This window comes from Symphalangus syndactylus, chromosome 5 (assembly GCF_028878055.3).
Source record: "Symphalangus syndactylus isolate Jambi chromosome 5, NHGRI_mSymSyn1-v2.1_pri, whole genome shotgun sequence".
Taxonomy (NCBI): Eukaryota; Metazoa; Chordata; class Mammalia; order Primates; family Hylobatidae; genus Symphalangus; species Symphalangus syndactylus.
Genome location: NC_072427.2, coordinates 60070828 through 60091294, shown reverse-complemented (window position 1 = coordinate 60091294; position 20467 = coordinate 60070828). Strand labels below are relative to the sequence as shown.

At 37.0% G+C, this 20467-nt stretch overlaps 1 long non-coding RNA gene across 1 annotated transcript; it reads left to right on the top strand.

The window, feature by feature from the left end:
* Window positions 1-1563: 1563 nt before the first annotated feature.
* Window positions 1564-16590, top strand: LOC134736634 (uncharacterized). Its single transcript, XR_010120747.1, has 3 exons — window positions 1564-1620; window positions 11250-11370; window positions 15080-16590. It is a non-coding gene; the product is annotated as an uncharacterized lncRNA (long non-coding RNA).
* The last annotated feature ends 3877 nt before the right edge of the window (window positions 16591-20467 follow it).

Sequence of the window (20467 nt, the reverse complement as noted above, 5' to 3'; positions counted from 1 at the left end):
TACCATTACTGCTACTTCTGCAATACAGCAGATCAACATGATTATTCTAGGAAAGAGGAAAATGGAGAGAGAAGAGAAGGACAGAACATATATAGGGCAAAAATGTTTAAAAGAACTATATGAGATCATATTGAAATAATGCAAAGGTAAAAACATATCAATTTTCTTCTCCCTCTCCTCATAACATCCAAAGTAAAAGATAGTGTTTAGACGTATGACTATGCTAGTATTTATAAGAAGGAGAGAAAAGGAGGAAATAAGAAGGTGAGAAAATGAAATATTAAAACAAAACATGGAGTGCAATACCCATAACATTCAGCAAAGAAATAGTCTTGACAGTTTTAGGTTTTGATATTACATTTTTAAAATACATTCTATGGTCAAATATACTATTAAGAACCGCAACTGGAAGATTATTGCAGTGAGAACTTTTAAAATTCTTCCTTATAAGCTTACTTTGTTTTATCTATCATAAAGGTAATGTTACATTCAAGTAATATGATATTGAAGTAATATATATTCAATGAGTAAAACTTTGAATAAAGTACTCATGCATGTATGTATAAACACACACACACACACACACACACACACACACACAAACAGAAACTGTAAGCCCATTACATTTATCTAAGCTTTATATACCATTTTGGTGGTTGCCTTTCGACATTTTGGGCTTTTGTTTATTTGGGTATGCAACTATGAAATATTACACAAATGCTATTGCAGAGGGGATTTAAATGTTTCATATACTATTTGTTTTTAAAACATTATTTTAAAAAATGAAGCTATTTAAGAGAAGCATTTTTTGTGCCTCAAAACAATGTAGATAGATAGATGGAGAGAGGAGTGGATGGATATACAGATAGAAATATCTCCAGCCATCCTTTTCACAGTGCATAAATAAATTATTCTTTGATGGCTGGCTAAGGTTACTACCCCAGAACTTGAAGCTGTTTTCATCTCTGTGTGTTCCAGTGAAGTCAATAATTGTCCATTACATGTCCAGGACTGTATTCCAGCAAAGGGAGAAATGGCAGAAGAATTTTGACAAACTGAAGGGATCTACCCCACATAGACAGGAACAGGGAACATTTGTTTTCTGAGCAAGTGTATTGTAAGCCTTCTAGAGTAGCCTGCCAGCTTAAAGAATGCAGCTCGAGCTAGCTCCCCAGAATGTTCATACTGTTTGTATCAGCTAACCAGCTCCCAAGCAGTATTTTCATATTCTAACTCCTCTAATGAAGAATAATTGTCGGTCACTGGTCTTCTCAAATTCTAGGACAGTTGCTTCACATGTAAAGGAATTTCAGTTAAAGGACACTAGGAAAGTAAAAAATGAAACTCTCTGTTAAGTGCCAAACATGAAAGATAGCATGTCTATGTTATGAAATCTAAAATAAGTAACCTGGAAATATATATATGCACACAAAAGACTAGAAAGAAATTCATCGTAATGTAAAAAGAGGTTCTCTCTAGATGGTGGAATTATAAATGACTTTGGTTTTCCCTTTATACATTTCTGTTTGTTGCAGAAAGAACATATTGCAGAAAAACAGAATACTTATTTTAATCAATAATCTAGAGAAGAAAAGAAATGAAGATATAATTAATCATAAGGTTAGTGTTATTTACCTATACTTGGAAATCAACTAAAACCTTTGCCTCAGAATCCAAAAATTCAAAGTTCATACCAAGAAAAAAATGGAAGAGACAAACCAAAATTGACTTAAAAACAGCATACTGTGATTATAGAAAAGGCTTTTTTTAGTACTTTAAAAAAATGTAAACCATTTTAGTCAGGTCTTAGCTAAGCCAATAACTCAATTCCTGAAGCTCTTGGTTTATTAGTATTGTACACCTAGGCCAGATTAACACTTGTGAAAATTTTCAATTTATTGCCACTTACTTGAAATAAGTTGACTTGGATTTTTGAGAGATGAGAGACAGAGAGAAAACACCTCCTAAGAGGTAGAAAGTTATCTAACAAAAGATAGCTTTTCCATAAAATACTATGCATTTACTGGAAGTAACAGAAAGTAACGCTTTTTGGAAAATTGTCCCCAAAATAAGAAAAAATTAAACATTAAAATAAGCCTAAAAAAGTTCTAACTGGAAAAATCATTAGGAAATTCACAGTTTAATAAAATCAAACTTAAAATTTCTGTGTATCCATTTATTTCTATCTATCTGCATTGTTTTGAGGCACAAAAAATGCTTCTCCTAAATAGCTTTATTTTTTAAAATAAGGAAAGCTTTAAAAACAAATATATCGGTGGCCAGGCGCGATGGCTCATGCCTGTAATCCCAGCACTTTGGGAGGCCGAGGCTGGCGGATCACGAGGTCAGGAGATCGAGACCATCCTGGCTAACACGGTGAAACCTCGTCTCTACTAAAAATACAAAAAATTAGCCCGCCGTGGCAGCGGGCACCTGTAGTCCCAGCTACTTGGGAGGCTGAGGCAGGAGAATGGCGTGAACCCGGGAGGCGGAGCTTGCAGTGAGCCGAGATCACGCCACTGCACTCCAGCCTGGGCGACAGAACAAGACTCTGTCTCAAAAAAAAAAAAAAAAAAGTACATCATTAATATAATAGATCTCTGAAGTCTTTCTGAATAGTTTTATGCTTTTTTAAACAGAATCTTGTTTGTAAACTGCGTACAGTAAGTAATTTTCTTTTTTTTTTATTATACTTTAGGTTTTAGGGTGCATGTGCACAATGTGCAGGTTTGTTACATATGTATCCATGTGCTGTGTTGGTTTGCTGCACCCATTAACTCGTCATTTAGCATTAGGTATATCTCCTAATGCTGTCCCTCCCCCCTACCCCCACCCCACAACAGTACCCGGAGTGTGATGTTCCCCTTCCTGTGTCCATGAGTTCTCATTGTTCAATTCCCACCTATGAGTGAGAACATGTGGTGTTCGGTTTTTTTGTCCTTGCGATAGTTTACTGAGAATGATGTTTTCCAGTTTCATCCATGTCCCTACAAAGGACATGAACTCATCATTTTTTATGGCTGCATAGTATTCCATGATGTATATGTGCCACATTTTCTTAATCCAATCTGTCGTTGTTGGACATTTGGGTTCGTTCCAAGTCTTTGCTATTGTGAATAGTGCCACAACAAACATACGTGTGCGTGTGTCTTTATAGCAGCATGATTTATAGTCCTTTGGGTATATACCCAGTAATGGGATGGCTGGGTCAAATGGTATTTCTAGTTCTAGATCCCTGAGGAATCGCCACACTGACTTCCTACAATGGTTGAACTAGTTTACAGTCCCACCAACAGTGTAAAAGTGTTCCTATTTCTCCACATCCTCTCCAGCACCTGTTGTTTCCTGACTTTTTAATGATCGCCATTCTAACTGGTGTGAGATGATATCTCATTGTGGTTTTGATTTGCATTTCTCTGATGGCCAGTGATGATGACCATTTTTTCATGTGTTTTTTGGCTGCATAAATATCTTCTTTTGAGAAGTGTCCGTTCATGTCCTTCGCCCACTTTTTGATGGGGTTGTTTGTTTTTTTCTGGTAAATTTGTTTGAGTTCATCGTAGATTCTGGATATTAGCCCTTTGTCAGATGAGTAGGTTGCAAAAATTTTCTCCCATTCTGTAGGTTGCCTGTTCACTCTGATGGTAGTTTCTTTTGCTGTGCAGAAGCTCTTTAATTAGATCCCATTTGTCAATTTTGGCTTTTGTTGCCATGGCTTTTGGTGTTATAGACATGAAGTCCTTGCCCATGCCTATGTCCTGAATGGTATTGCCTAGGCTTTCTTCTAGGGTTTTTATGGTTTTAGGTCTAACATGTAAGTCTTTAATCCATCTTGAATTAATTTTTGTATAAGGTGTAAGGAAAGGATCCAGTTTCAGCTTTCTACATATGGCTAGCCAGTTTTCCCAGCACCATTTATTAAATAGGGAATCCTTTCCCCATTGCTTGTTTTTGTCAGGTTTGTCAAAGATCAGATAGTTGTAGATATGCGGCATTATTTCTGAGGGCTCTGTTCTGTTCCATTGATCCATGTCTCTGTTGTGGTACAAGTACCATGCTGTTTTGGTTACTGTAGCCTTGTAGTATAGTTTGAAGTCAGGTAGCGTGATGCCTCCAGCTTTGTTCTTTTGGCCTAGGATTGACTTGGTGACGCGGGCTCTTTTTTGGTTCCATATGAACTTTAAAGTAGTTTTTTCCAATTCTGTGAAGAAAGTCATTGGTAGCTTGATGGGAATGGCATTGAATCTATAAATTACATTGGGCAGTATGGCCATGTTCACGATCTTGATTCTTCCAACCCATGAGCATGGAATGTTCTTCCATTTGTTTGTATCCTCTTTTATTTCATTGAGCAGTGGTTTGTAGTTCTCCTTGAAGAGGTCCTTCACATCCCTTGTAAGTTGGATTCCTAGGTATTTTATTCTCTTTGAAGCAATTGTGAATGGGAGTTCACTCATGATTTGGCTCTCTGTTTGTCTGTGATTGGTGTACAAGAATGCTTGTGATTTTTGTAATTGATTTTGTATCCTGAGACTTTGCTGAAGTTGCTAATCAGCTTAAGGAGATTTTGGGCTGAGACAATGGGGTTTTCTAGATATGCAATCATGTCATCTGCAAACAGGGACAATTTGACTTCCTCTTTTTCTAATTGAATACCCTTTATTTCCTTCTCCTGCCTGATTGCCCTGGCCAGAACTTCCAGCACTATGTTGAACAGGAGTGGTGAGAGAGGGCATCCCTGTCTTGTGCCAGTTTTCAAAGGGAATACTTCCAGTTTTTGCTCATTCAGTATGATATTGGCTGTGGGTTTGTCATAGATAGCTCTTATTATTTTGAGATACGTCCCATCAATACCTAATTTATTGAGAGTTTTTAGCCTGAAGGGTTGTTGGATTTTGTCAAAGGCCTTTTCTGCATGTATTGAGATAATCATGTGGTTTTTGTCTTTGGTTCTGTTTATATGCTGGATTACATTTATTGATTTGCGTATGTTGAACCAGCCTTGCATCCCAGGGATGAAGCCCACTTGATCATGGTGGATAAGCTTTTTGATGTGCTGCTGGATTCAGTTTGCCAGTATTTTATTGAGGATTTTTGCATCAATGTTCATCAAGGATATTGGTCTGAAATTCTCTTTTTTGGTTATCTCTCTGCCAGGCTTTGGTATCAGGACGATGCTGGCCTCATAAAATGTGTTAGGGAGGATTCCCTCTTTTTCTATCGATTGGAATAGTTTCAGAAGGAATGGTACCAGTTCCTCCTTGTACCTCTGGTAGAATTCGGCTGTGAATCCCTCAGGTCCTGGACTGTTTTTGATTGGTAAGCTATTGATTATTGCGACAATTTCAGAACCTGTTATTGGTCTATTCAGAGATTCAATTTCTTCCTGGTTTAGTCTTGGGAGGGTGTATTTGTCGAGGAATTTATCCATTTCTTCTAGATTTTCTAGTTTATTTGCGTAGAGGTGTTTGTAGTATTCTCTGATGGTAGATTGTATTTCTGTGGGATCGGTGGTGATATCCCCTTTTTCATTTTTTATTGCGTCTATTTGATTCTTCTCTCTTTTCTTCTTTATTAGTCTTGCTAGTGGTCTATCAATTTTGTTGATCTTTTCAAAAAACCAGCTCCTGGATTCATTAATTTTTTGAAGGGTTTTTTGTGTCTCTATTTCCTTCAGTTCTGCTCGGATTTTAGTTATTTCTAGCCTTCTGCTAGCTTTTGAATGTGTTTGCTCTTGCTTTTCTAGTTCTTTTAATTGTGATGTTAGGGTGAAAATTTTGGATATTTCCTGCTTTCTCTTGTGGGCATTTAGTGGTATAAATTTCCCTCTGCACACTGCTTTGAATGTGTCCCAGAGATTCTGGTATGTTGTGTCTTTGTTCTCGTTGGTTTCAAAGAACATCTTTATTTCTGCCTTCATTTCATTATGTACCCAGTAGTCATTCAGGAGCAGGTTGTTCAGTTTCCATGTAGTTGAGCGGTTTTGAGTGAGTTTCTTAATCCTGAGTTCTAGTTTGATTGTACTGTGGTCTGAGAGACAGTTTGTTGTAATTTCTGTTCTTTTACATTTGCTGAGGAGAGCTTTACTTCCAACTATGTGGTCAATTTTGGAATAGGTGTGGTGTGGTGCTGAAAAAAAATGTATATTCTGTTGATTTGGGGTGGAGAGTTCTGTAGATGTCTATTAGGTCCACTTTGTGCAGAGCTGAGTTCAATTCCTGGATATCCTTGTTAACTTTCTGTCTCGTTGATCTGTCTAATGTTGACAGTGGGGTGTTAAAATCTCCCATTATTATTGTGTGGGAGTTTAAGTCCCTTTGTAGGTCACTCAGGACTGGCTTTATGAATCTGGGTGCTCCTGTGTTGGGTGCATATATATTTAGGATAGTTAGCTCTTCTTGTTGAATTGATCCCTTTACCATTATGTAATGGCCTTCTTTGTCTCTTTTGATCTTTGTTGGTTTAAAGTCTATTTTATCAGAAACTAGGATTGCAACCTCTGCCTTTTTTTGTTTTCCATTTGCTTGATAGATCTTCCTCCATCCCTTTATTTTGAGTCTATGTGTGTCTCTGCAGTGTTAGGAAACATAAAAATGGCATAGATAAGTTAAGAAAGAAATGCCTAGTTCTGCTGTTGAGGTTGAGGGGCTTGGGGACATTTAATAGCTGACAGTGTGGAGGTACAGCTGAATACATATACATGTCTGGAACACAGGAAAATGTTGGAGAAATAGACTTAGTTGTTACACGAATAAAACTGGTAGTTGAAGTCATGGGACTATTTCAGATCACCACAGGAGGAAGGCTATGGAGGGAACCACAATATATAAAAGGTGGAGAATATGTTGTATCTTTATAATGCTTTTTAAATGCAGAGTTTTCAGGGATTTTTTTTTTCTTTGAGTAGTGCATGTATTTAAATAGCCGTTTAGCTTTGCCCAGTAATAAATAACTCTGTGAAAAAGAATTACTTAAGATGGATATTCTGTAAACTTCAGAATTATTGTGAAATCGCATTTTTATCTCCCATTTTTAGAGCCCATTTGATTTATCCCAGCTTGGCATATTAGAATAGACATGGGGTACACAAACAGCCTGATAGTTAAAATTTTGTCTGCATGTGAATCTCCTCTGGCTTCCTTCTCTGCCAGGAAAATTTTTCCTGTTGTCAGTCAACTGATCCTAATATCTTCTTGGAACAGAGCAAACATTTTAAAGTGCAGAGTAAAAGTCCTCCCCCAGCCCTAGGGAGAAAACTTTTTTTTTCCTTGAGCTGTTGATGTCTTTAAGAGAAATGACTTTAGTTGGTTCAGTCAGATGATAGAGGACACAGTTAACTCCATATAAGGAAAATGTTTGAATGCCAGTACCGTTGATTTCAAGTAAGGTTTATGTGGGTAACATTGTTTAAGAAGATAATCTGAGTCATAAATTGCATAAGGGGTAACTCCCTCCTAAGCAACAGCAAAAGAGTAGTTTTGTAGTTTTGCACTTTGCTTTGAAAAAATCCTATATTAATAAACATTTTGAAATATGCTGTCTACTTAGATAGGAATGTGGACCTCCTGATCATGGACTATATGGCTTTTAATTAACCGCTGTTTCCAATTCTTTTTAGAGTTTCCGTCAGAATTAGTTATTCTGAGCCTAAAAAATAAAATGAAGACACAGATTTCTCTTAAACCCTATTAAAGGATCTTCTTTTAAGGCAGACAAAACAAGTCTTCTTAAGACAGCCTTATGGTAATTGATCCAGAGTCATTTAGTTTATTTCAACAATTATTCCAGCACACATTTTTTTTTAACTATTGGCTAAACATAAATTGTTAACATGATAGAAAACAGTCACCAAGGGGAGTACTTACAAACCAGAACACAGTAGTGATGGTCACAGAAAGAGATTTTTTTAAAAAATCAAAACTAAGAGTGTCTCTAAAACTCTTCATTGATCTTATAATTTAGAAAAAACGAAGTATATGTGAGAGATGACTCATGGGCTGGATAGGGAAGTTGTGGACACTGGGCAGAGGTAGGGAAAGAATCTCAGGGAAGAGGAATATTGGGTCGAAAAAATAAATTCCTTTTAACTTTTTAAAAGTTATTATCAATTAGGGTTAAAATGAACAAAATATTTTGGATCAATTTACATAAAGGCATTGAAAGGTCTCCACAATGAGACTATAGAATTACCTTATTTCAGAAGTAATCAAGGTAATATTTTATTTGAAAAGTGTTTGGGCAATAATAGCTTTTATTAGTCAGGGTTCTCCTGAGAAACAGAACCAATGGGATATGTAGCTAGAGATATAAATATATTTATACATACAGAGAGAGAGAGAGAGAGAGAGAGCTCATATGATTTTGGAGGCTGGAAAGTCTGAAATGCCAAGAGGCTGGAAATTCAGGTAAGAGTTGATATTGCAGTCTTGAGTCTAAAATCCGCTGTGCGGGCCAGCTGGTGGGAAACTCAGGCAGAGTTTCCATGCTGCAGTTTCAAGGCAGAGCTGGAGTTTCAAGCAAGGCATGCTGCAGTTTCAAGGCAGAGTTGCTCCTTCCTCAGGAAATGTCATTCTTTTCTCTGAAGGCCAACTAATTGGATGAGGCCCACTTACATTATAGAGGGTAATCTGCTCTACTCAAAGTCTACTGATTATAATTGCTAATCATATCTAAAAACATCGACACGATCAACACATCACATTAACATCTAGACTTGTATTTGACCACACAACTGAGCACCACAGCCTAGCCAAGTTGATACATAATATTAACTATCACACATAAAATTAACCATCATAATACCTTTAGAGACTACCCTCACTTTTGTACCTTTTCGTTTTTCATAGTGTCTGGAAAGAGTAAGTTTCTGAAAATAATTGTATTAAGTAGAATGTCAAATCTTATATGTATTCCTGAGATTTTGTCACTTAGCGTGTGCCTGGGTGTTAAAGTTTGTGCCATATGCTCAATATTATTGGTATGTGTTTCTAAATTACACTTTTAAGGCACGTATATGCTGCCACAACATTTTTCCTGCAACTTTCCAAAGAAATATAATCTGCACATTTCAAACACTATAGCTGAATCTGCCTCGAATGATAACATTTAATAAAACTTCACTCCAGATTCGGAATCATATAGCTGGTATCTTAGAGGAGGAAGGCCTGAAACATAAAAGAAACGAATGATCTATTAGTATACGTAACTTCAGTAATATAGTCATTGATCTTTTACCCTTTGTTTTAATACCATCAAGATTCAAAAATACATATGAAAAATTCCATCCAAGTCATTTGCATTCATTTTCAAAAATGACTGCTTATAAATTTTAATTGCTTTGTTTTTGTTTCTTTTTTTTTTTTAGGCAGGATCTAGCTCTGTCACCGAGGCTGGCATGGAGTGGCATAATCATGACTCACTGCAGCCTCAAACTCCCAGGCTCACACAATCCTCCCACTTCAGCCTCTCTAGTAGCTGGGACTACCGGCATGTGCCACCACACTAATTTTTTTTATATTTTGCAGACACGAGTGTCTCACTATGTTGCCAGGGCTGGTAACACTATGTTGCCTAAGCTCAAGCCATCTCCCAAAGTGCTGGAATTACAGCTGTGAGCCACTGCACCCGGCCTTCATTTTATTTTTTGTTTTCACTTATGGATATGTTTCCAAAGTGAGTCATTCCATTGGTTGAGTGATTGGTTGCTTGATTTTTCAACTCAAATTAAATACTTTATGTATCAAGACAAGAAAAAAAAACCTGTAAATATAAATGGGAATTTAAACAACGATTTTGAAAAATGATTCCAGACTTGAATTGGTTTTATTGAAAGTACCATATCTTAATAAGTATAAAGAATTTCACTAGCTTTTATAAAATAATATGATTTTCCTTCTCCAATATTTGGCTTTTGGTTGAAACTGGATGATAAATAGCATATAAAGAAAAGCCATCAATAGCAATCATAATATAGACATTTAAATAAGCCAGCCTATCTAATTTGTAATTTAAGAAATGGAGATAAGTAGTTTAATAAAAATGGTACCACAAGATCAGAATAATAGGTTTAAATCATTTAAATAATTAATAAAATTAATAATAGCAGCAATTTAAATGTCTATTTAACTTTTGGTAGCATATATTAAAACCTCATTTATAGGTATTCGGTCTTATATCTCTATTGTACTCAAAGCCCTACAAATAACAGCATTCTCTTTCTTTGCTAAGTTTGTAAATACTTGTTTTACTTGAAAACATACAGAAAGAAATTTCTACCTGTATCCTTAAGGATTATTTCATTTTCTTCATACTTTGACATTCTTTTTTCTTTTTTAGCAATTTGGTTTCTATGGCTGCTATACAAAATTATGAAAACTAAATAGCTTAAAACAACAAAAATTTATTATCTTATAATTCTGTGGGTCAGAAGTCTGAAATGAGTCTCACTAAGCTAAAATCAAGGTGTTGGCAGGCCTACATGCCTCCAGGAGGTTCTAGACAAGAATCCATATTCCTGCCTCTTCAAGTTTAAAAGCCACCCACATTCCATGGCTCAGGATCCCATTCCTCCATCTTCAGCTAGCAACATCAGGCCAAGTCCTTCCCACATTGCTATCCTTCTGGTCTTTCTCTTCTGCCTCCCTCCTGTACTTAAAAGGACTCGTGTGATTAGATTGGTCTGACCTGGACAATCAAAATAATCTCCCCATCCCAAGGCCAATTGATTAGCAACCTTAATTCCTATTTGCCATGTGACCTAATATAGTAACAAGTTCCAGGGTTTAGGACATGGACATTTTTGTTGGGGTCATTATTCTGCCTTTTAAATTAATAATTCTGCCCTATAAATTAATAATTCTTGAAGCTAGGTGATAGGTAGATAAGCATTCCTTGTACTAGTCTATCAACTTTTATAAATTTTAACTCTTCCAAAATAAAAAAGTAAAACATAAATAAATTTAGGGTTCTATATCACCCAGGGAGTTATGTCTAAAAGAAAAAATGTAATATTCCAACTTCAATTATGACCTTATTAGTATTCAACATCTTAGGAAATTTTCACATTTATTTCTAGTAAGCTCTCTGAAAAGTGATAAATAATACAACAATTTTAAAACTTAGAAGTGTGAAACATAAGCATACATTTTGCCTCCAACAAAAAGTCCTTCCTCAGATGTTGTCATGTAGCTGATAACCCCACAAAGTGGTTTAAAACAATTTTTTTAAACACTCATTCTTATAACTTTTAGGTTCGGAGAGCTCCATATCATGTGACCCAAGTACTCTCTACACATGACTTTCCTGCCAAATGATATCCACGCTCTTACTGAACTTCTCTTGGAGTGGGGAATAGGGGTCAAGCCTTCTGAGGTAATTTCAACTTTGGATAGCTCTATGACTGTTAAGATGTTATTCCACCTATATGGCTCTGATGAATGAGTGTAGTACTACCTCTGCATAACAGCCTACAAAATATTTGGAAATAGCTCGTATGTCACCCTGAAGCTGAATAGTCCCTCTAAACATTGGTGGCAACCTGAAATTCATGAAAAATGAAGACTGTGTCTCCAACAGAATGACTATGGGATGTTCTCTTGGAGATAAATTTGTCAAATCAAGGGAAAATTCCTCAACATGTTCATTTATCTGATAAATTTAATCACAGTACATTGAGGAAATCTAGAAATGTTACCCATGGTTCTCCAGAATCCAGCCCCACAGATTTTTCTGGGATTCTCATCATCCATAGAAAGGATATTTTAAATGGGTGATGAGCGAGTGCTTTTGTCCTGGGTTAATCCTAGATATAACTGTACATGTGTGAGTTATGAGCATAGACAACTGGACTAGGAGTTTGAGGAGGGCTCAAAGTAGCACAGCTGACTGAGTGGCTTTCCACATTCACTGATGACCAATTGAATCTCTTTCAATTCACTGAGAACCAGATGAATCTCTGCCTCTGGAACTTGAAACTAAAGTTAATCCCTTTCCACAGATCAGCAGAATTTACCATCAATTTTACTTCAAAAAAAATTATTTAAATTTAAAACACATTTCGAAACAAATGCAGGTCCCACTTTTCACTTTTCTAGTACCTAGTTTGACCAGATTTGCTGAGTAGCTAAAAAAAAAATAAAAATAAAAATAAAATAAAAAATAAAAAAACCTGAACAGGAGACTATGGCCATATAAAATTTAAAGCTTATTTAACACATTTTATTATCTCAGAAAAAAACCTTGGTTCCAAAAAGACCTATAGAGCCAGAGCCATGTCACATGCCATTAGGTTTCATTAGACAATAAGCATGGATTCTAGACAAAGTTAACATAGGTATGAAATGAGTGGGGGAAAAGTTGTGGGGACCCCACTGATAGGTAGGGAGACTCAGTTCTCATCACCTTAAGACATAGCTAACTGACTCAACTTCCACCAGTCAGGGCCTTGTTCTGTTCAGCTGATTGAAAATGTAAACCAATAAAGTCCCTGGTTAAGACATTTTGCCCTCAGAGCTATTCAGTGATTTTTCTGAATTGAGATCCCTCCTCTTTAATGGCGTATTGTAAACTTTTACTGACTCGGGGCACAGTACCTCCTGGTAGATTGTCATTTATTCCATTTTCAGAGAGGCTCACCTTCCGTGCCCCCAAATCATAGACTTACTAGGACACTTGACAGTTTACTTGAATCACACACAACCCATATGCCTGACCAATTATTAGTTTCTGTTCCTCAGGACAGTTTTCTCATAAGGAATTGGTGGCCTTTAGAGCTAGCTGTCATGCTACAGCCTCTCACCACACTATGGTACTTTTTACCACTTCATGCAGATATCTACCAGGAGCATTTTCAGATTATGTGCAGCTTCCATTAATTTCTGCTTCCGTGGACAGGAATTGGTTATTGGCCAAGAAACAAACTCAGTATAGACCTCTCTGGTCATACTATCCCTATTAATGTTTATACAAAAATAGAGTCGGATTACTGACACTAGAGTTGGCACTGCTTGAGACGATCTTTTAACAGAACAGTTAACTTTTCCACAGTTTGTGTTCTGGCTCTATTCCTCTCTTCTTTTGAACTGGCTTCTAAATAATCTTATAAGTATGTCTGGATATATTCAATTAAGATCCCTTATAATAGAGACTATTTGGCTGATGTCATTTAAGTCCTGTAAACCCTTTTTTCTTTTTTTTTTTTTTTTGAGATGGAGTCTCACTCTGTTGCCCAGGCTGGAGTGCAGTGGCACAATTTCAGCTCACTGCAACCTCCACCTCCCAGGTTCAAGTGATTCTCCTGCCTGAGCCTCCCGAGTAGCTGGAATTATAGGCATGTGCCATCATGCCCTACTAATTTTTGTATTTTTAGTAGAGACGGAGTTTCACCATGTTGGCCAGGCTGGTCTCGAACTACTGAACGCAAGTGATCCACCTACCTCGGCCTCCCAAAGTGCTGGGATTATAGATGTGAGCCACTGCGCACAACCTAAATCCTATAAACTTAAGAGTAGTCTGAATAATCAACTTCCTCCTCTAGCTAATCTACCAAAAGGAAGGGCTATACATCAAACATTCCCAAAACCAAAGTTAGCATATTTGTTAGGTGTCTGAATATTTTAATGGGTTTAAAAATAATGAGCCAACCAGCAAGTTCACTTATTTAGTTAAACTGGTATAAATGTCACAGGTTATTGTGGCAGATGTTCAAGCAGTAGAATTATTAAAGATAGACATTCCATGAGTGCTTTATTAAGATTGTGTTTTGGTTAAGGTGGATATCTGGTTCTATCTCCTTTTTTTTTTTTTTTTTTTTTTTTGTTGAGACAGTCTCATTCTGTCACCCAGGCTGGAGTGCAGTGGTGCGATCTCAGCTCACTGCAACCTCCACCTCAGCCTCCTGAGTAGCTGGGATTACAGGCATGGACCACCACACCCAGCTAATTTTGTATTTTTAGTAGAGACGTGGTTTCACCATGTTGGCCAGGCTGGTCTCGAACTCCTGGGCTCAAGCGATCCACCCGCCTTGGCCTTCCAAAGTGCTGGGATCACAGGCATGGGCCACCGTGCCTGGCCTAGTGGCCTGGCCTTTATAATTTTTTTCAAGCTAAAATCATATCAAATGTGCTATAAGAAATAAGACGTCAGGACTTTTATTTTGCATCTATTCACTATTCATCTGATTAAATGACTTTGGAAATCATTATTTCAGAAAATCCTGGCCTTTCCAGTGGGTACAGTTTCAGCTCACTCAGTGGGTAGGTTGGCCTTCTCTCCTGGTTTGGTTCAACTTCCACAGAAAGATGTAAAACAGCACCAGTGTCTGCTGAGATTCACTATGTCTACTCAGCTGGCCTTATTCCTAACTCCATTACATTTTCTTGTCTTTTCTCTTCTTTCACCCTCATTTTTATTCATTTTATGTATGATTTTTGTGTCCTCCTTAAAGTCCTTTATGTAACAGATATTCAAAAACTGAGTGGATGGAGACAGAGATAGAAAAATATGTCCTGTTTAAGAGTGAGCCTAAACCCTACCCAATAATGTACTTTAGTGTTTCTTAAACTTCTGATGGTCTTTCCAGCCTCGTCTCTAGACATTTTCCACCATACCCTTCACACACCAACCTACCAAAGTGGTCACAACTCCCTAAGCAACCCCCTAAAGTTTTTCTTTGGGACAAGTTTCTTAACCATTTGGGGACTGAGTTTCTTATCAAAAAAAATGGGAATAATACCTACCTTATGGAGTGGCTGTAATGATTAAATGCATTCATTTATGAAAAGCACCTAACATGGTGCCTGACGTAAAGTAAGTACATGGTATTGCAGTTGTTGTGGTAGTGGTGATCATATTTTTTCACAAGAGCATGGCTTTGCACATATATTTTCTTCAGCCTAAAATACTGCCTTCTCCACTTACCAAATTTGTATTTCCTTATCTCAGTGAGGCCCTTCCTAATCCCCACAGGGCAAGTTAGAGTCTTATCTGCACTTTAAAACATTTTATAGAGCTTTATTATTGTACTTAGTACACTGTGCTCTATTGATGTCTGATGTCTTCATGTATTTGTTTTCCCCACTAGATTGTTAACATTGCGGTATATGGTCTCCTTAAGGTTATCCCTGACACTTAGCACAGAAGAGATCATGAATATATGCTAAGGAAGGAAGAGAAAGAGGAAGGGAAGAAACAGAAGAAAGAAAAAGAAAAAGAAAGAAGGAGCAAGCAAATGAATGAATCTAATCTTCTGGTAGTTTCCTGTCCTGCATCATTCCTGGAAGATCCCCAACAGTGATGCATTGATCTCATTGACAAATTCTGTCAGTGCGCTGATTAACCGTTCCCAAGCTTATCACTCAGGGCATAAATAACTGTGGTTCTTCAAGATATTAATTCATTCACAGTGAATAATTTGCCTCCTATTTGATGATAATACCAACTATTGACAAAGCCAAAATTACTCAACTTGCCAAACAAAAAAACAAAATCACTTATTTAGAAAATGGCTCATCTGGGAAAGAAGCAGCTACTTTTGAAATTGACACACATAAGGCAAAATTTGCTTCTTTAGGAAAAAAATATACATTTCAATGGTTCACTTGGCCTCAGTGCCCAAGTTTTTATGAAGACAAAAGAAATGGAAAATGAAGGAAAAGTGAACACAGAGTAGGTAAGCACATTGATTTTCTTCATCACTTGCATTCTCTTTGATGATTTTCCCTGTCTCTATTTCTAAATGGAGGGTTCTTATTAATCAGGCTTGTGGAATTGGAAAAGAAATTCAGTCCAAAAAATAAAATTAATTGTAAACTGGAAACATTTTCTCACAAAAAGCAACAGTTTTTCTTCCTTGTCACAGCAAAGATCATCTTTACAGACATCCTGTTTTTGAGATACTGCCCATTGGCAATAGAACTCATAACTGAGTAAAATTTCCCCATTTTTATGAACCAGTATTTCAAGCTCTGAAAATGCTACAATATATAATTTTTATCAGACATCCTGTTAGATAATCTTAATAGTAATAGGGCCCGCCACTATTTTTTTCTTCTTGAAAGCCTTTTACAGTCTGACTCCAGCAGCTATATATTCAGCCACATCACCTACCATTTAGACTTTTGATTTCACCCTCTCACCCCAATCTGCACCTTCTCCAGTCTTCCCTAGATCAGTGAAGGATATGACCACCCAGTCAATGACTCAAGTGAAAAATTTCAGAATTACCTTTGAGTCCTCTCTTTGACCCACTACATCCCATCCATCACCAAACCCTTTGACACTGCTTCCATAACATCTGCCTAGTCTATCCATTTCGATCCATTCATACTACTACCTACCCACACCACTGTTGTCATTCAGCCGGGCTGCCACAGAAATTTCTATTTGGTTTCTTCTTGCTTGTCTATAGTTTCCACACAGAAGCCAAAGAGAGCTTTGTTAAAACATAAATCAGATCACATCACTCCCCTGCTTAAAAGCCTCCAGTGACCTTTTATTCCACTTAGAATAAAATCCGTACTCTTGCCCCTGTGTCATCTGGCCTGCGTGGAGTTCTTTGATCCTAGCCTTTACTGCCTTATCATCTCTCACTGTGCACCAGCCACACTGGCTTTCTTCATATTCTTCTTACAAACATTTTCTTTTTTTTTTTTGTTTTTTTTTTTTTGAGACGGAGTCTCGCTCTGTCGCCCAGGCTGGAGTGCAGTGGCGTGATCTCGGCTCACTGCAAGCTCTGCCTCCCAGGTTCACGCCATTCTCCTGCCTCAGCCTCTCCGAGTAGCTGGGACTACAGGCGCCCGCCACCACGCCCGGCTAATTTTTTGGATATTTTTAGTAGAGACGGGGTTTCACCGTGGTCTCGATCTCCTGACCTCGTGATCCGCCGGCCTCGGCCTCCCAAAGTGCTGGGATTACAAGCGTGAGCCACCGCGCCCGGCCTCTTCTTACAAACATTTTCATCTGAAAGTCTTAGTGCTAGCTATTCCTTCTGCCTATAATACTCTTCTGAAATTTGCATGGCCACCATCTTTTTAAAATGTATTTTATATTTTGCCCTTTAATTTTAATAAATAATTTAAAATATTTTAAAAGAAAATATTGGAAACATGCAAATTCCTTTTTTACATTTATTTACATTTACATTACAATTTTTATCTTTTATTATTATGGATCCATATTAGTTGTACATATTTATGGGATACATGTGATATTTTGATACAATCATACAATGTCTAATAATCAGATCAGAGTAATTGGGATAGCCATCACCTCAAGCATTTATTTGTCTGTGTGTGTGTGTGTTAAGAACATTCCAATTCCACTCTTCTAGTTATTTTGAAAGATACAATAAATTATTGTTAACTATAGTTGCCTTATTGTGGTACCAAACACTACCTCCTTTTATCTCACTATATTTTTGTACCCATTAGCAATCCCCTTTCTATCTCCCTGTCCCTACTACTCTCTTAGCTTCTGGTAACCACCATTCTATTCTGTATCTCCATTAGTTCAACTTTTTTTTTAGCTCCCACACATGAGTGAGAACATGCAATATTCGTTTTTCTGTGCCTGGCTTATTTCACTTAACATAATGGCCTCTAGTTCCAGTCATATTACTGTAAATGACAGAATTCCATTATTTTTCATGGCTGAATAATATTCCATTGCATATCCATATTACCATTTTCTTTGTCTGTTCATCCATTGATGGACACTTAGATTGATTCCACCTTGGCTATTGTGAATAGTGCTGTAATAAAAATGGGAGTGCAGATATCTTTTCGATATGGTGATTTTCTTTCTTTTGGATGTACACCCAACAGGTGGGGTTGCTGGATCATATGATAGTTCTATTTTTAGCTTCCTACTGTTCTCCCTAATGACTGTGCTAAATTATATTCTCACCAACAGCATACGAGGGTTACCCTTCCTCGACATTCTCACCAGCATCCATTCTTGGCACAGCCACTATCTTTGTCATTCAGCTCTCAGCCTCAATGTATTTCCTAACTACCCTATATGAAGTAGCTTCTGGGTCACTATCACTGTCACACCCTATGTTGCATTTATCTGATATTTCTGGGAGTTTTTTGTTTGTATAGTTGTTTTCTGTCTTGTTTGTTGCTGAATTTCCTTATATCTAGAATAGTGTTTGGCTCACAATAAATATGTATGTAATTGAATAAATGAATCTTGCTTTCTCAACTTTATTCCCTGTCCACAATACCAAACAATATTTCTGATGGAGAATAATAAGACCGAAGACCAGAGGTAGATTGACTTTGTATGGAGACAGAAAGGCTAAAAAACAGCAAGAGAAAATGACCTGACTAGAGAGGAACATCCTTGTTGAAAGACAGTAAGAGACAAGTTAGTAAAATCTTAACATCAGACTCAGAACATGGATCAAATCTGGTAAGTTATAGAAGCCTCTTCCTAAACCTGGGGAAACATAGACTATGAACTCTATGACATCAGGGATGTTTGTTTTGGTCACCGTTATGAATCCAATATGTAGAAGAGTACTGAAACACAGAAGGTGTTCAACAAATAGTTGAAGGCATAAATGAGTGAGTAAGCATGATATAATCTGTAGGATGCTTTGTTTGGAAATAGTTTGAAAGATACAACAGAGATAAGAAGACTGTAGAATAGACTTTTCAAAATCTAGACCACAGATTGTATTTAAGTGACTTATTAAAATTCAGTTTCCTGTGCCTTTCCTAAGACCTACTAAATATTCTAAGACTGGGGCCAAGAATCTGTATGTCATGAGTTTCCCAGGTCCTTATCTGCAAACTAAAGTTTGAGAATGACTGCCCTACGGGAGGAAAAATGATGGAAGTACTAAAGTGAGATCTATATTTGAGGGACTCAAGAGAACTTGCCAGAATTTTATGACGTACAGAAAAGAGTCAAAATGACTAAGTTTTCAATCTGGCAGGCAGGGAGAATAATGCCACCATTGGTAGAACATAGAAAACTTGTGCATTAGTATGAAAAGGTCTTCTCATTTTAAAAACTTATAAGGTAATATATTTTCACCTTTTGGAAAAAAATGCGAAGGCATATGTAAAGGTGAAGTGTGAGACTAAGCTAAGAAAATTATGTGCTTCCAAAACCATGGAAGGTGCTGCACTATAATAAATAGCAAAGATATTGCCACTGTATTCTAGAGCATGAGGGTGCAAAGACAAATTAGTCTCATTTCTTATTGTCAAAATCTATATTAAAGACATGTTACTCCTGTTTATTTTGTAGTGAACGCATTCCATATGCCTCAGTAAATAGTTCTTTGTGCAATAAATCCTTGAAATTGGCTTCCTCCCAGCCATGAAACAGATATGGCATTGGAGCAATGCTAGAAAGCAAGAAAGGAATGCCAGAGATCTAATTTGAGGAAAGATCTGAATGCACATGTCTCTGGTAAACATCTTAGAAAGTTGTTCAGTTTTCCGTGGTTCGGATTTTATTTATAATTCTTAGGCTTTAGAATATAGAATCCATACTTAGCAGATTTTTTTTAATGTAAAGATGGGCTGAGGCCAGTAAATGCTACTCATGAGAAGAAATCTTTAAACATGGCACTACTTTTGGCACATGTTAGCCTCTGTGCCTTTGTGTTATGGCAAACCTAACGTTTAGAATACCTAGTGAGTTGAATACCCAAAAGTAAACTATCCCTTCCCACCATGGATAGATCTTTAACATATACTTACAGAATTTTCATCATAAAACCCCAAATTCTTCTTGTCAGTTTTCAGTTATCCACTGTCATATGAGAAAAGAAGTCAAAGAAGAGGGGCCCGCTGGTAGAAGTGAGTACTAGAACATGCCTACAACTACACTCAGGAGACTGCTTGCTTCACTACAACCATTTTGGAAGCTCTGATTTTTTATTTGAGCTTACTGCAAAGTTAAAGGGACTGTATTAGAAGATTCTGTGTGAATTGTTCTTTAGACTGGGCCTTTCTGTTTTCTCCCCACTTGAACAAGAAGTCATGTTGACCCCAATTTTTTAAAAGGGCAGAAAAAAATGAAACTACTCATCGAAAACTTATGCCACAAAATTTGGGTCACGCATTAATTAAGTGGGAGGTACAATACCAATTACTTCATTGTTCCTATCAAGGAAGCTATGAGTCTATCTTGCAAAAAAAAAAAAAAAAGCAAAGTAAGGCAGCATACTTGACAGGAACAATTCCCTCATCATTACCCCCGCCCCCACAAAAAAATGTCTGATGAGATCAAAACATTAAGGAAGAGAACATATTTAAACATAAAAGAGGACCAGAATGTGCCTCATAGATGACTGTTCTAGGCCATCTTCCTTATAGGAATTGTAGGTCAGGAAACTGATACCTCATGAGGAAAACAGCTTGAACTTTCTAAAGCATGCTAATAATTAGTATTGAACAAATCCCAATCAAATATTAAAATAAGGATCTTGAAGTTCTTTATGCTTTCAGCC